Genomic DNA, 15,066 nt, shown 5'->3' with positions numbered 1-15,066 from the left:
GTTTGATTGACAGCAACTGGAGGGGCGTGGCGGGTTTTGTGTTTGATTGACAGCAGCTGGAGGGGCGTGGCGGTGTCTGTGTTTGATTGACAGCAGCTGGAGGGGCGTGGCGGTGTCTGTGTTTGATTGACAGCAACTGGAGGGGCGTGGCGGGTTTTGTGTTTGACAGCAGCTGGAGGGGCGTGGCGGTGTCTGTGTTTGATTGACAGCAGCTGGAGGGGCGTGGCGGTGTCTACGTTTGATTGACAGCAGCTGGAGGGGCATGGCGGTGTCTGTGTTTGATTGACAGCAGCTGGAGGGGCATGGCGGTGTCTGTGTTTGATTGACAGCAGCTGGCAGTGCCTGTGTCACATCGTATGAACGCAGACGACGTAAACAAACTGCTGCAGCTACAAGTCATGGACAGACAGCGTGTTGCAAGTCTCAAGTTACTGTGGTGAGAATCAAGCAAGACACAAGTCAAGTCATCAGAAATTCTGATGATCTAACCAAGTTTCCACGTTTAAATTGATTAACAGACAGTGGTCATGAAAAGTTGAGTTTAACCTTCAACATTAATGAAAACTGTTGCAGCCTGCTTACATCTTATAAATCTTACTGACATTTGACATTTTGTGGCAGTAAATAAATAAATAAAGCCTAAGAGGCTCGTTATTGAATAACAATGCAGAGCGAGGCTCTGAAATGATAATATAGTCCTTTAGCTCTAACGGGCTCTAAAGTGAAAACAGAAGTATGACACAAAAACATTACATTACAATGTTCAGCCTCCTGCTCTGCTCTGCTTATATCATTATATCATCATCATTATATCATCAGCATCTGTCTGAGCTGCTTCTCATTGAACTTTTAGTGACTTAAAATAAAAAAAAAAGTCCTGACAGCTCTGATGGATTTATCCATAAGGGCTGTTTAATTACACGCTGTTTCACTGTTTACTGTACATTGATTACTGTGTAGCAGAACACAGAACATTAATCACCGTCCTGTTAATGAAGTTACTGCTGTTGTGTCACTCGTCACAGAAAGAATCTGACACACAGCAGCTGTGAGCAACAAACAGCAGCGGTACCGATGTATCCCGGAGACATTCAGTCACACCTGAACAACATTATTATTAGTTTCACACCTGCCTGAATCACATTAATAGCTACTCTGATGGACATTTCAGTAGATTATGTCATAGATACGAGATACTAGAAGTAAAAGAAGCAAATCAAAGTTGACTTGTGATGTTGATCTCCGCTTTCTACACTTTTCATTATGAGCTGATCTCTGTGCTGAACTGTGGAGGAAACTACCGGCTACTGTAAGTGCAACAAAACCCTTCGTGAGTAGAAAGCTAATAAGAATTTATATTTTCAACCGCTGTGCCTGCAGTGTCCCATCCACAGCCGGTATGTTTCACACAGCGCAGCATCAAAGTCTTTCATCCTGTCTCCTCGTCGTCTGCTGCTGATGTGATTCACCGCCTGCAGGTACCGCTGGTAGAGAGAGAGAGAGAGGAGGTTCTGGTCCCAACAGCCACTCTGCCTTGTGACCTCACAAGATCCAAGTGCTTTTTCAATCACTATTAAACTGCCAAAGTTTGATATTTGTTGATATTTTACTAACTAGAATTCCTCTGAATTGTCTTTGTAAAGGGTTAAAAATGTATGTAAAGGAATATTAAAATGGCATAAAGATGTTAAAAAGTCATTGGGACCATGGTACATGGTACAGTTCACTGCAAAAACTATCATTATTAACTTAAATGTGTTTAAAAATAGACACCCCTATATTTTTTTATTTTATTTTATTGTGTCAAATAGTGATTAAATTCCAAATTTCATTGTACTCTACTTGTTACCGTGTCAGTGTTTAAACAGGACACTAGAGGGCGCTTAGCTTGAGAGGAACCTAAAACCCCGAAGAAGCAAAAACGTTGAGCTGAAGTTTTCTGCCTCTTTGTTTTTACATAAAGGAGGGTTAATATTCCTCAAAATCACATGCATGCACCCCCGTATAAGGGATCAGAGTGTTGTGAATCATTTGTGATGACGTGTAACATTAGAGTCGAGTGGTTTTGCAGTAATGTGTCGAAATAGAGATGTTTTGCTATGTTTAGCTGTGATGCTAGGCTAGCGGACCTGTTGCTAATGAGTAAGGTAGAATACAGAGTACAATAGAAATGCTAATGAGACACGTAGAAGTGGTTTGTTTTGGCTTGTTAATCAATCTGAAGATACATAAAGTGCTAGTGCATGTATCAACTGCTAAACTGTTTTCCTGTGTATGTGTGGTTGTTACTGAGTTTAAAGGAGGTGTAAATACAGTAATTTGTGAATGTTTGACGATGGAGTAATATGAGGTGTAAAGTTAATAGTTACTCACTGTGAGGTTGTATATTATTGTTTTTGAGTTAATGTGTAATTCAAGAGCAACTGAAGAACAAGGAGACTTAAGGACATTCATTTTGGTTATTTTACAGTGCTTCAGTTTCTAACCTATGCTACGGTTACGTATGTATAGATATCTCTTGTATTTGAGGACACAGTAACTTACCTGATGCTACAATTAGCATTTAGTTGATCACCTCAGGGAGTCAACTGTTAAGTATTATGATGTTGAAGAAGCAGAAGTTCTCTGCCTCTTTGTTTTTACATAAAGAAAACTGCAGGGTGTGACACCCACCAGGCCGGGGGGGCACATAGACTGGATGCAACAACAGCGATGAAGATCATCTCCCAACATGTAAAGTGAGTGTAATCCTCCGGCAGCCAGAAGAAGGTTTGTTTTGATGTTGTGATGTTCTGTTCACAGGTGTTAGGGTTACATTTCACACCTGAAACGACAGGATTGAATGCAATTGTTGTTTTTAAGAAATCTTCTTTTACTGGTTAAGAGAGTAGTGATAAGTAGCCGACTAGTGTAAAATAATATGACACTGTGGGTTATTTTCCTCTTCGCAGGCCGCTTTGTCTTATTTACATTATATGAAGCACCAACAGACACATCTGTATTCTTAAACTGCCTCCTACAGCCAACAATACACTGTATGATTTTTAATACACACTTGACACACACACACACACACACAGTCACAGAGAGTCAGAGTGTTTTAAGAGATAATCTGTTTGCTGCCGATAAGTAAATGTGGGTCAGGAAACGTTCCACAGGCACGTCGTTGGATTTACGCTTCCTGCTGAGGAGGAGAAGCCTCTTTTAAAAAAAACGGCGTTTTATCTGCTCTGACGGCATCCGGATATTTAAACAAGAACACACCTCGCTCTCCTGTGGGCTTCACGTCGGTGGACAAACAGACTCAAACTCCTCATAAACATGATCTCTCTGGGATTCCTCCAACAGCAAATCTAACAGGATAAGAACTTTAATCTCCAGAAAACAAACCTAAACACTTTAACGCCCTTAAACAGTTTCTTCATGCTTTGGATAACAGTCCAAACATAACATCGATGGTTAGCGGAGTATTTTTAGTCCTGATCAAACCTCCAGCTTCATTCTGGTGTCGATATGACGTCTGAATACGGATCCGGGAAGTTTGGAGCGAGGAGCACGGCTCCCTGCGATCACCTCCACCTACACTCGTAACGCACAGATGGAACATAAGTTCAAAGCCTCTCAAGATGGTGAAAAGCATTCTGGGTAGATGTGAAACTCGTCAGGGAGAGTGGCTGCAATATTTCATCATAAAATAACTCTGAACATGCTGGATTGATGCAGAAAGAGCAGCTCAAACTGGGATTTTGCTTTTAATTTAATTCCTTTATTCACAGGAGCGTCTGTAGTCGATGTTATTAGTGTTGATTTGTGAATATTAATCTGACTGCAGGCTCCATTACATTTTGAGTAGTAAAGTAAGTTGCACTTCTTAAAGAGCGTCTGACAGTAAGTAAGGAGGTCAAGAGATCACGGTGCTCTTTTCATATATAAGAAATGGTGTAAAGAAATATTCTTTGATTCTGGAAACGTGGAGAAAAACATCTGCAAACAGCAGCGAGTGGATGTGTTGAAAGTGCTCGTTTTGAGGTAATTAAGCAGTAAAGTGGTTGCAGCTTATCACACATTAGGTTTTCGTGCTTGTTTGCTTTCTTTGTTTGAACACAAGTCAACCGATAAAGTTCAGAGTGTGTTTATTTCCCCCAAAGACAAAGACTAGAGGCCTCTCTCAGTACACATAGCCACATGTTTGGACTATTTATTCCAGAGGACAGGAGGACGCCGTTTGATCGTCAGCTGTGATACCAGCAGCTCAGCTCAACTCTTCATCTCCAGAGACTCTCTCTGCTCTCCTTCCCTCAGCTGGCGGTGAGCATTTCCAGAGTTACTGCATCTTCATCTTTCAGGAGATTCAGCCTGAACCTCATCTGTCCTTATTCTGTGTGTGTACGTGTGTCCTCTTTCCAGGTCTCTAGGAGAGGAGGTCATATCAGGCCCTGTCTCTATTTGGTGGCACCTGGAAGTTCATCAATGTCCTCCTGATCATGTTCTTCACATATATATGTGTCCGTCCTGAGGGAGGAATCCCTCCTCTGTTGCTCTTCCTGAAGTTGAAGTTGAAGAACAAGTGCCAGGTCACGGTGACCAGTACCGACGCCAAACATGTCAGTCCACCACACCAAAACAGGAGACATCTGGAGATATTGGGAAAGAGGCAGAATACCACAAACATAGTGCAGGAACACACACTCAAATTTGGTTTAAGTCCAAAGATCAGTGAAATTTAGAAATGTCCCATTCTTCTTTAGAATTGGTAAACAGGATGAGACTTGTGTAACATGGTTAGAAATAACCCCTAGTATGAATTTCTTCAAAATAGATATTGTATGTACATAGTTTTAGAGCCACCTGGTGGAATGATGCATAGATATACTTTCATGCTGGAGGTGGGTACATATGAGCAATGCTGCTTTAAAACTGTACTGTCAGTAGCATGCACTATAAACACTGGTAGCAGGAATTATAACTTTATCCACGAGCGGTGTTTTGATTGCTAATGACTGCTAATGCTAGTTAGCTAGCCTCGTACTTGCTAGCTTGCTCCGTGGCGTAATGTCTTCTAGTAATTGTCTGAGACGGTCATCTTTCTACTCTTTGTTACACAAAGACCTGAACACTTGCAGTTTCATGACACGCTGCTGACGGTGATGTGTTGCTGGTTTTTGTACCAGTTAGCTTTAGTTAAATGTGGGTTTTACATATTGTTGGTAAAATGTTTGTTTTTGTAAAACAAAGTCTTGCACTACATATATTTTGTTGCTTAGGGATAAAATGTTAATTTAGGTTGTTTTAGAATTTTTATTATTAATTTGGAAGAAAACAGCTCTTACTGCTTACATGCAATAGAAAATCACATCACACAATACATAATGTTGCCACCATACAATCACATGTTTTACACTGGGATGTACAGGAAGGGAAGACTGATAGCATTGTAATGTGAAGATGTATTTTATATGAGTCTTTTGTAAAAAATCAGCCAAAAAAAGAAAGATACTTTCATGCTGGAGAGAGCTGAACGCCTGCAGTTGCATGACATGCTGTTGACGGTGATCTTTGTACCAGAGTAAAGAGGCAGAGTGAGAGCGAGTCCTGTGTGGCCGAGCCGTTCTCCCTGCACCACAGAAAGACGCAACGCGTCACACTTGTCACGCAACTCGAACACACACACACACACACACACACACGCACACACACAGCCTGTCTTCAGTATAAAAGGTGTGTCACGTTCCATAATGTTGGTATTTTCTCTTTTATGTTGTTGGTGAGCTGTTGTGAAATAAAAGAGATTCTCCATCTGACACCTGTGTGTCTCCATCATCTGATTCCTCTGTCGTCTGCCTCTTTCTGCCACAACAAAATAAAACTGACTCGACTCTTTACTAAGAAAAAATAACCTGACAGAGATGCAGTCAATTAATAACTTACCTTGCATGTCTTAGTCCACTTCTCTGCCACTGCTGTCACCATCACCCTCCTGCACACCTGTTTCCACTTCCCCAGTCTGCCCAGTAGGCCCATTCTCACTCATTCTCTGTCTAATCGTCTTTTATGTCACAGCCAGTTTGTCTTGTCTTTTATTTCTGTTTTTATTTCTTTTAAATGTTTCTCCTTGTTTTTATTTTACACTAAATTGGTTTGATTTGTTTTTTTTGTCTGTTTTATTTTGCTGCTCTCGTGAAACACTTTGTAACATGAACTTAGAAAAATGCTCTATAAATAAAGATTATTATATTATACTTTCTGCCAGTCTGTTTGCCTCCTACCTTTGTTATGGAACTTGTTCACTGGTTGCTGCCTGTTCTTGAACTCAGAATAAAGCTGAACCTTTTATGCGACCTGCTCCATCTGGTACACCTCACTGATCAAAAACCAACATGCCGGGATATCCAGCGGCCAGACTGTTGATCAATCAGACGTTGTGACATCAAACTGTGAGTAGAAATTTGTCCCAATTCCAAAGTGTTTCCAGCTGATACCAAACAATAAATATTATTCAGTTTATCCTCATCAAATGAGTTTCCAGCAGGCTTCATTTTGTAGAAACATAAATAAATCAAAGGACAATATTAAGATATCAAACACGATCATACAGCACAAAACAACTGTGACAATCATGTAAAAATATCTTTGCACAGATTCTTTGTTTCCCGTGAAGCTCAAGGCCAGATTGGAAGTTGTTGTTGTTGTTTTTGTTTTTTTTCCTCTCAGCGCCACAAAGGCAGTTATGTAAGAGAACCAAGTGTGTCAACATGTACAAGTAGGACACACAACAACGCTTTCAAATGGAAATTAAAGCCCCCACACACACACACGTCTGAACACACACACATACATACACATACATACATACATGCCAACACTGACAATAAACAGCAAGCGCAGCATTAAAAAACAAGCTGGTGGCGTTTTATTCGAGAAAACTTGTCCACAACACCGACTGATGCAGAACGTGACAGGAAATATAATAACTTATGTGTTGCATTATATAAATATATGCTCCAGTGTAATGTGTGACAGCTCTGGTGCTCTGTTTTCCTTTTGTTTGCTTCTTCTTCTTGAGATATTAGCAGGAAATACACACAGTTGGTGTTGGTTCACCGTGATGGATGGTGGAGCAGTGATTCTGTGTTCTGCCAATACATCAAGCTCTAGTTTTTAACTTCAACCTGATCATTAAGACGCTCTCCTTTCTGTTCCTCTTTCTTTGCCTTCTCGCCTCTTTTCTTAAGATATTGTGTCGAACCGCTTTTTTTTTTTTGTTTCGCCCTCATTTACCAAACGATGCAATTACGCCACACCTCGTTCTTCTTTTTCATCCCTTCTCTCTTTTTTTGTTTGTTCCCTTCCTTCGTTTAGCTCATTAATTTATCATAATATCGGCGTGTTCGACCGGGAACACTCAGTGGCTGCACACAGGAGAGCAGAAAACAAAGAAACAAAGGGAGAAAAAAGGGGCTGTTGTTGTACAAACGCCAATAGTGAAATTACCCTGTACTTTCTGAAACCGTGAGGCAAATCAATTTTCCATTTCAGTCCACATTGATCAGCTCTGCAGTCCCTTGTGGAGATAAATATCCAGCTATATTCACTATACCCATCGACACAGGTAACTTATATACCTCAGATGAGGCTTTTAAAAGGCTTTTCAACCTGTAGTTTTGTTTGTTTGTTCTGGTCTGAATCAGTGGACGACTTGCTAAACTTTGTTTCGGTTTGTTTTCTCTCCTCTCATTGGTCAGATGCATCTGAGGCGGGAGCGAGAACACAGGAAGAAGGTCCAGAAGAAGCTCTCAGCTGCCCAGCCAGCTGCTCACTGCAACCCAGCAGTCTTAAGGCAGTTCGTGCAACAGTAACGAGACGTCATCTATAGATTCGTGCATGTGGACACGAATTTTCCATTTATTTCTTGACACTCAGCACGACTTTCAAACCTGAGTTCAGTTGGAAGTATGTTTTGTGCCACAGAAGCCGTTTTTTCTCATTTGTTATTCTTTTTTTTAACTATAACGCAGTGCTGTTGATTTGTTCCCGGCTTTACTGTTGAGCTTTATTCTTGGTAAATTGACCCACTTTACCTCTGTCTGGCTGTATGAACCAACACCTTTTTTCATGTTTATTGGGTAGCATTTTTCATATACGCTCCACATATTACACATATTTTTCTTTAAAACTTGTGTGCTACAATAAAGTGTGTGTGTGTGTACTACAGCAGAGCTGAGAAGATGCCACAGATCTTGACGTGAGGACTCGTGTACAACGTAGCGTTTGAACATCAGATGTTTGGATCAGTGTTGTAGGAATAGTGGGTACAAGTGCCAGAAAAGGGCCTGTGATGTCTGAAGAAAACAACAAGATGTGGAAGATTAAACTGTCAACACAGGACCAGATAACTGAGGGGAAAAACAACCGAAAGTGACTGACGTGGTGAAGGAGTGAGCACGGTAAGCAGAAACTAGAACCTGTTAGAAGCGTGATGTAGTAGTGAGGAGTGGGAACATTTACTGGTTCATGAGAAGCCAACATATTGGATGATGGGAAAGTCTCCAGAATTTGAAGAATAGGAGCTTGTTTCAGTGTTTTTCTTGATTGTTTGAATTGATTTTTTGGGTATTTTATGTTGTGGAGGATCTGAAAATCCACCATGGGTGCTTTATGTTTTAAAATAGGGAAGCAAATATACATAATTGGTGGCGGGGGGGGATCTGGGGGGTCATTATCCAGAAAAATTATTGTAATTTAAAACAAATTTCCTGCATTTCTACTCTCTTGGATTAAGAAACAGCCACCTGCACTAATCTAGATTAGTTACACTGAGGTTGCTATGAAAACCAAGAGTGCATCGAGAGCAGTATATCACCAGTACATTATCAGAGCATCAGAGACACACAGAGCGTCCTGTAACCATAGTAACGCACTCTCACGCCTGCCTGTATGTGCTCGGCGTGAGAGGAGAGGGAGAGACGCTGCTGTGCTGCTGCCAGAAGAGCCATTGACTGAGATTACTCTGAGCAGCAGGCATGGGAATAAATTACAATATAATGGATTTGTGTATATTTATTGTTTTGCCTCTGATGGTTTGAATAATAATAATAATAATAATAACAATTGGCTGCTCTGTCTTGTCTGTCTGTGCGCTGTCAGTGTCCTCTTCTCATTATCAATTATGAATTTGTTTTTTACTGCATGTGAAAAATGTCACTTGCATGAGTCAATGTGTTCTCAACATATGATCACAAGATTTTATTTCTTTATTTTAATTTTATCAGGTAGTCTACTACCAGATGAGCCACCGCCTGGTAGTATTTTCCTCACTGTCACTGTGTTGAGGTTTTCCTTTAATGATGTCTTTAACATTTCTCACACAAAAACACAAAAGTGTCCTTGATAACCCAACAATATGATAGGCTAATGTTAAAGCCAATTATTTGAATTATTTCTCGTTTTGATTCTGAGAAGCGGTCTCTTTTGTATTGGTCAGGTATTGATAGATGAATTCTACAGAAGAGTGTTATGTTGTTGGCAGATGTGGTGCATTCAACTCCTGTTTCGGGTCGTCTGTCGTCAATGTGCATCGTTCATATCACCACTATCTCTGTTAGGAAAAGGTGTTTTATAGCCTGTGATTGTAAAATGTGAGGTTGCTTATTTTATTTTATATATCCAAGAATATGTGGCTGAGTATATTTAATATGAAATCATCTTTCTTAAAACATTGTCTTTCTCAATTGAGGAGCCACATCATCCGATAAAGCACTTCGAGGTTGTGTATGTGTGGTTTTCAAACTGGACTTTACATTTCACATCTTAATTTAATCCCTGCATTTGTTACTTTCATATATTTCATCAAACTGGACTTTAGACAAAGACACATTTGTGTTTTTGTGTTGAGAAATGTTAAAGATATCGTTAAAAGAGAACCTTTATCCAGGTCGATGGTGGGCTGCCATCTTTGTTTTGGGAAACAGACTAGACCTCTTTCTCCATCGTTCAACAGATGTAATATTTTTTTCATTCAGATGGATGAAGAGCCTTTAGGGATCCTTAAAATGACTTCAGAACAAGGATATGTTTCTTTTTTAATGATCTTCTGCGTTTTTCAAACATCAACAGTTAATATTCTGTTGGAGAAACTGACGGTTACCTCTGTAATTATTAATTAATAATATGCGTTATATATACGTTCCCACCACAAATGAACTGCTCCAGACTTTCTTTGTGACCAGACTCGTTCCTCTAAAGAGTCTAAAGGATGTTCTGATCTGCTCCGTCACATCGTACCGAGTATTTGTGTCTGTTAGTTTGTTAAAGCAGCTTCGTTCATTCACTCAGTCAACTAAACTAAGTGTAAACTTCAAACTCCAAACTTCCAAGATCTGAAGAAGAGACGCCCGTGTCAGCTTGGGGAATAAAGTCAGCGCTGCGTAACCGTCAAAGTGTTCCTCGCTGTTTGCAGGCTTTTGTGCTTGTTCGATGCCTGAGTGTAAACTTCATTGCTGCCAAACTTGTTTTGTTTTTTACAGGCAGCTGGTTCATCACCTGCCACTTTGACTAATTTAACAGCCAAATTTAGGTCAACTTCTAAATAGCAGATTCTATCAGCGAAATTAAAGAGAAACTTAAAAGTAGCTTAAAAATCCTGTTTCCACTTACCTCCAACTTCTCACTGTAAGACAGAAATGTCAGATTGTTCTCCAGGATGTGTCAGTTCACTGTGACAACAGAGCACACTGCTGGTGAAATATATTTGAAACTTTAAAACAGAGAAGCCTTTCAAACCTACTTTTTATCCTGGTGTTAAATCACTCTTCCATATTTACACCATTTCATCCCTTACAGTGGTGTTAGGAAGTAGTGTAGCAACTCTGGCTCTGGCTAGGAATTATCTGTTTTTCCAGAACAAGATGATGTCATTCCAACAAATGTGGGCAAAAACTGGCACCAATACACCTGAAAATGTTCCTCATGGAGTTGTTCTTTGTTGTTTTTGGTCTTTTCATCGTTTTTCTTCTCCTTTCAGTGCTACATCGTCCTTTAGTATAAATTGGAAACATTTCTCCAATAAAGTTCATCATGATCAGACAGAAGAAAAGTCTGATTCCACTCCTCTCTTGTAAATTTTGACAGACTGTTTTTGAAACTGAATCAAAAAGAAGAAGAAGAAAAAAAAAGAAAAACAGCGTTATGTGTGATCCTTCAGTTGGCAATGCAAAAGAGACGGCAGGACGGCGTTTGAAGTGGAGTCTTTGAAAAAGTTCTTCTGAAAGAATAACAAAAAGGAAGCGACAGTAATGCTGATTTCTGTTACAGATCAAACTTCCTCTAGTTGCTCACTGACTTTCTTGTGTTTCCAGAAAGATTTAATTAAATTAAAACAGGCTTTAGTTTCACTCCTGCTTGTTCACTTTCTTTCCAAATTTCTCAGTTTTTACGTGTCTCTTTCCTGTTACTCCCTTCCTGTTCCGGTTGCAGCATCTGCTCGTAAATTCAAATTTAGCCTCGTTATGATGTCAGTGTTTACTACGTGGAGATTTATCTGTCACTAACTTAAAACCAGCTACTAACCGCGGATGGAACTGTTGCGTAAACTAGCTTAATGATTCAACTGTCAGAGGTAACGTTAGCATGCTAATACCTGAGGAGCCGTTTAGACTGAAGAGTAAAAGATGTAATATGGAATATGATCAACACATTATTATACATTTCACAAAAAAACCCCACAATGCACCTCAAATTACAAAACACTATGCTAACAAAGTTTGACTAAATGACCAAATAATGTCGATTAGCTTAGCATTATCGTATATTTACCTCTCGCTGTAAACTGCATGAATACTACTTATTCTAAAACATACATATATCTCCAGATATACAGATAAAACACTTATATTCATAAAGCATTAACAGTTCAGCTCCTAAATGTTATTTTTAGAAGCTGTATCATAACTTCTAAAAATAACATTTTTAACATAAAACATAACAGTTTTTGGTGCTAACAATGACTTCCTGTTGACATGGTTGCTTCTTTTTGGAAGCAAATTCACACATTACTAAAAATGTTTACTAGCTAAGCATTTTCTCAAGTTTTAATGGTGCAAACACGATTTAGTAAATCACTAGTTAGAAACTAGTTGTTGATAAGAAGTTAAGAGGGACTTTATGCGTGAATGTAGTAAAGGATTTATGATTAGCTGGTACAACACAGTCCTGGTCCAGCTCTACGTAAAAGTGATGTTAGTTAAAGGGAATTAAAGCTTTTTTATATTCTATCAAGAACATTACCATCACTCCAGAGCGCCGACAGCTTCCCATCACATTTGAGATATTTTGCATGATCAGCAACATTAGTGAGAAATATGTGAGATCTGTAAGCGAGTCATCAGTTAACAGAGAAACGAAATGAGCTGCGCGGGCTGAATGATGTTAGGTACTCGTCTTCAGCAGGACCTCATCAGCAACAACGACTCTGAAATATATCACTTATTTCCACCTTGCCAACCTCAGATTGATGAACACAAAGCCCTGAGCGGTACATGCTTATTAAATCTCGTGATGGCGAGGCTCCGAGCTGCAGAATCATCCAACCGTACAATCATTCATCTACAGACGCTCTCACTAAGAGGCTGATGCGCCGACGCATGAGCTGACAAACATGCGATATGTATTTAGGAGGCTGATAAGGTGAAAGCCTGAACAATCTTCTGCCATATTTCTTTATATTGGTGCTCACTCTCATACATCTGCTTGTCATTGATCTGTGTCTTTACATACATTGGAGAACTGTACGTGAGCTGAGTTGTGAAGCAGCTGTTGGATCGTTCATCATCTGTTGAACAAAGAATCAGTTAGTTTCAATTGTATGTTACTATGTTTTAATAAAACATAGTAAAACTTTTCCTAAAATAATGTTGTGAGACACCCTTGATTGTTAAAAATAGTGAAGATGAAACCAGATTATATCTATAACCACCACCGGGTAAAATTTACCTGTATATGAAATGCAACAGCTAACCCTAACATGGTTTATGTTTAAACATTTTAAGTTGCTAGGCAGCAGCATCACAACTGTGTCAAGTCATAATCAAGTTAAAAGAAAAAAACCTTTGCTAAGTGGTTGAAGTGAAGGAAAGCTGTCGGTGGTAAATTGCAAAGTCGAGGTGCTGAATGTGTTTGAGGGACACGGATCATCAGATGAGTTCAAATGAAGACGGTTCAGTTTACTCACAAATGTTCATTGTGTGTAAAACTTTTTAGTTCATTGATTGTTCATTCATTTGCCATGTTACTGTTTATTGTTTATAGGCTATTTACCTTAATTTGCCCGTTGCCTTCCTCTGTTTTCATGAATGGAACACCAACAGAGAAATATAATATATATATATATATATTTCTATGTGTGTGTGTGTGTGTTTTAAAAAAGCTTTGTTGGTAACCGCAAGTTTCTTCTCTTTTCTTCTCTTATTCACACCTTGTTGAAATGCCCAAATTATTAATTGATCAGGTGAAACTGTGCTTGACTTTGTCATGTTGATTTGTGTGTTGTTTGTTTGTTATTATTAGGTAGGACTCATTATTGTCCTACTTTGGTAATTTAGATAACGTGAGTTATCTCATTATGTGATGAATGTCATTTTATAAAATCACACCATCCAAATATACAAATATTTCCTTTTAATAACCATTTTCAGTGTCATTTTAAACTGAATTATACTGACGATGCTCTTAAAGATACCAAAACACAGGTGATGATTAAACAAACAATACAATGACAAAGTACTTTGTTTACTATTAGAGATGCTGTAGCCAGGTGCACGGGTACATTTCTTTACCTGTTGATGGTTTTAAGTATATAGTGATAGTCCCATAACTTTAACCACCTGCTTATTATTGTAACCATGACAACACAGTTTAAGCTAAGTCTTAACTTGGGAATAGTAAAGATAAAGTACGGGACGTTACTTTCCTGACATTTTCTCAATAATCTCCTGCTGTGTGACTGTTCATTCATACCACATTTCTTTAAATGGGTTATATAACTTTGTAAAGGGGAAATGGATCCATTGCTGATCAATACTCATTATAAAGTTTTTAAGATTGAACCTAATATGCTAAAATGTAGTCAGTCAGTTAAACAATCAATAGTGAGCAGGTACAAACTCAACACTTATAATTAACACCAAATTGCACCATCGTTTCTGGGAAATGTCCTCAAAAACTAACGATTACATAACTGAAAATGTCTCCAAAAACCATTGAGTGATTAATTCAGACCTTCATCTCTTCAACACAAACAGTTAAAGCAGCTTTGACTCTTTATTAATCTAAAGCACTTAGCAGGCAGATGCAGATGCAGAGGTCTAGACTGCCAGATCACAGCTGACAGGTAAAAAAAAGTGAAAAAGCAAACCTCACATCAAAAGAAATAGTCAGCTTCACAGCGATTAGGGGAAAATGCCCTTTGTGTCAACGTTGCTCCCCCACATGTCTGAAGTGATATAAGACCTCTGGGTTAAAGCAGGTTACTCAGCATGAAAAGTGGCATGGAAGAGAGAGAGAGAGAGAGGGAATAAATAAAAACACAGTTAGGAGAGGGAAACAGAAATGTCAGAATTAGAGAACAAAGAAAAACAGAAACTGCACCTCAAGCAGGTTTACTGGAGCAACTTTTACCTAAAGGCAAACCAGCCTGAAGCAACTGGGAAGCCAAGAGCTAAAAACAGATTAAACAGGTGGTTTAAACCTTCATTTAAAAATTGGACATCAACAAAAGTTTCAGAAATTGAAAGATTGACCTCTAGAATCACAAGTAGAATATCAAGAAATGGAAGAAAATGGATTAAATATAATTATTATAAGAGGAGGCATGTATTGATTATCTTCTTTCTCTTTCCTACTGTTGTTTGTTCTGTTCTTGTTTTCTCTTTCAGAGTAAAATACACAACTATTGTCTGGATGCTACATGTACGTATATGTTACACTATGATATGTAAGCAAATGTAAATCTACGTTTTGCACTCTTGCAATAAAGTATAAACAAGTAGCAGGTTTAATGTGTTTATTGGTACA

At 38.9% G+C, this 15,066-nt stretch overlaps 2 long non-coding RNA genes across 3 annotated transcripts; both read left to right on the top strand.

Moving 5' to 3' along the window:
* The first annotated feature begins 282 nt into the window (after positions 1 to 282).
* LOC122974351 lies at positions 283 to 2,860 on the top strand. Its single transcript, XR_006400362.1, has 2 exons — positions 283 to 1,309; positions 2,650 to 2,860. It is a non-coding gene; the product is annotated as an uncharacterized LOC122974351 (long non-coding RNA).
* Positions 2,861 to 6,432: 3,572 nt separating this feature from the next.
* Positions 6,433 to 15,066, top strand: LOC122974338. Of its 2 annotated transcripts, none has more exons than XR_006400349.1 (4): positions 6,433 to 7,609; positions 7,743 to 7,950; positions 8,213 to 8,444; positions 14,928 to 15,066. It is a non-coding gene; the product is annotated as an uncharacterized LOC122974338 (long non-coding RNA). The 2 variants fall into 2 exon arrangements; XR_006400348.1 differs by lacking the exon at positions 14,928 to 15,066 and adding an exon at positions 11,021 to 13,395.

This window comes from Thunnus albacares, chromosome 22 (assembly GCF_914725855.1).
Source record: "Thunnus albacares chromosome 22, fThuAlb1.1, whole genome shotgun sequence".
Taxonomy (NCBI): Eukaryota; Metazoa; Chordata; class Actinopteri; order Scombriformes; family Scombridae; genus Thunnus; species Thunnus albacares.
This window is presented reverse-complemented; position numbering and strand designations above follow the sequence as displayed.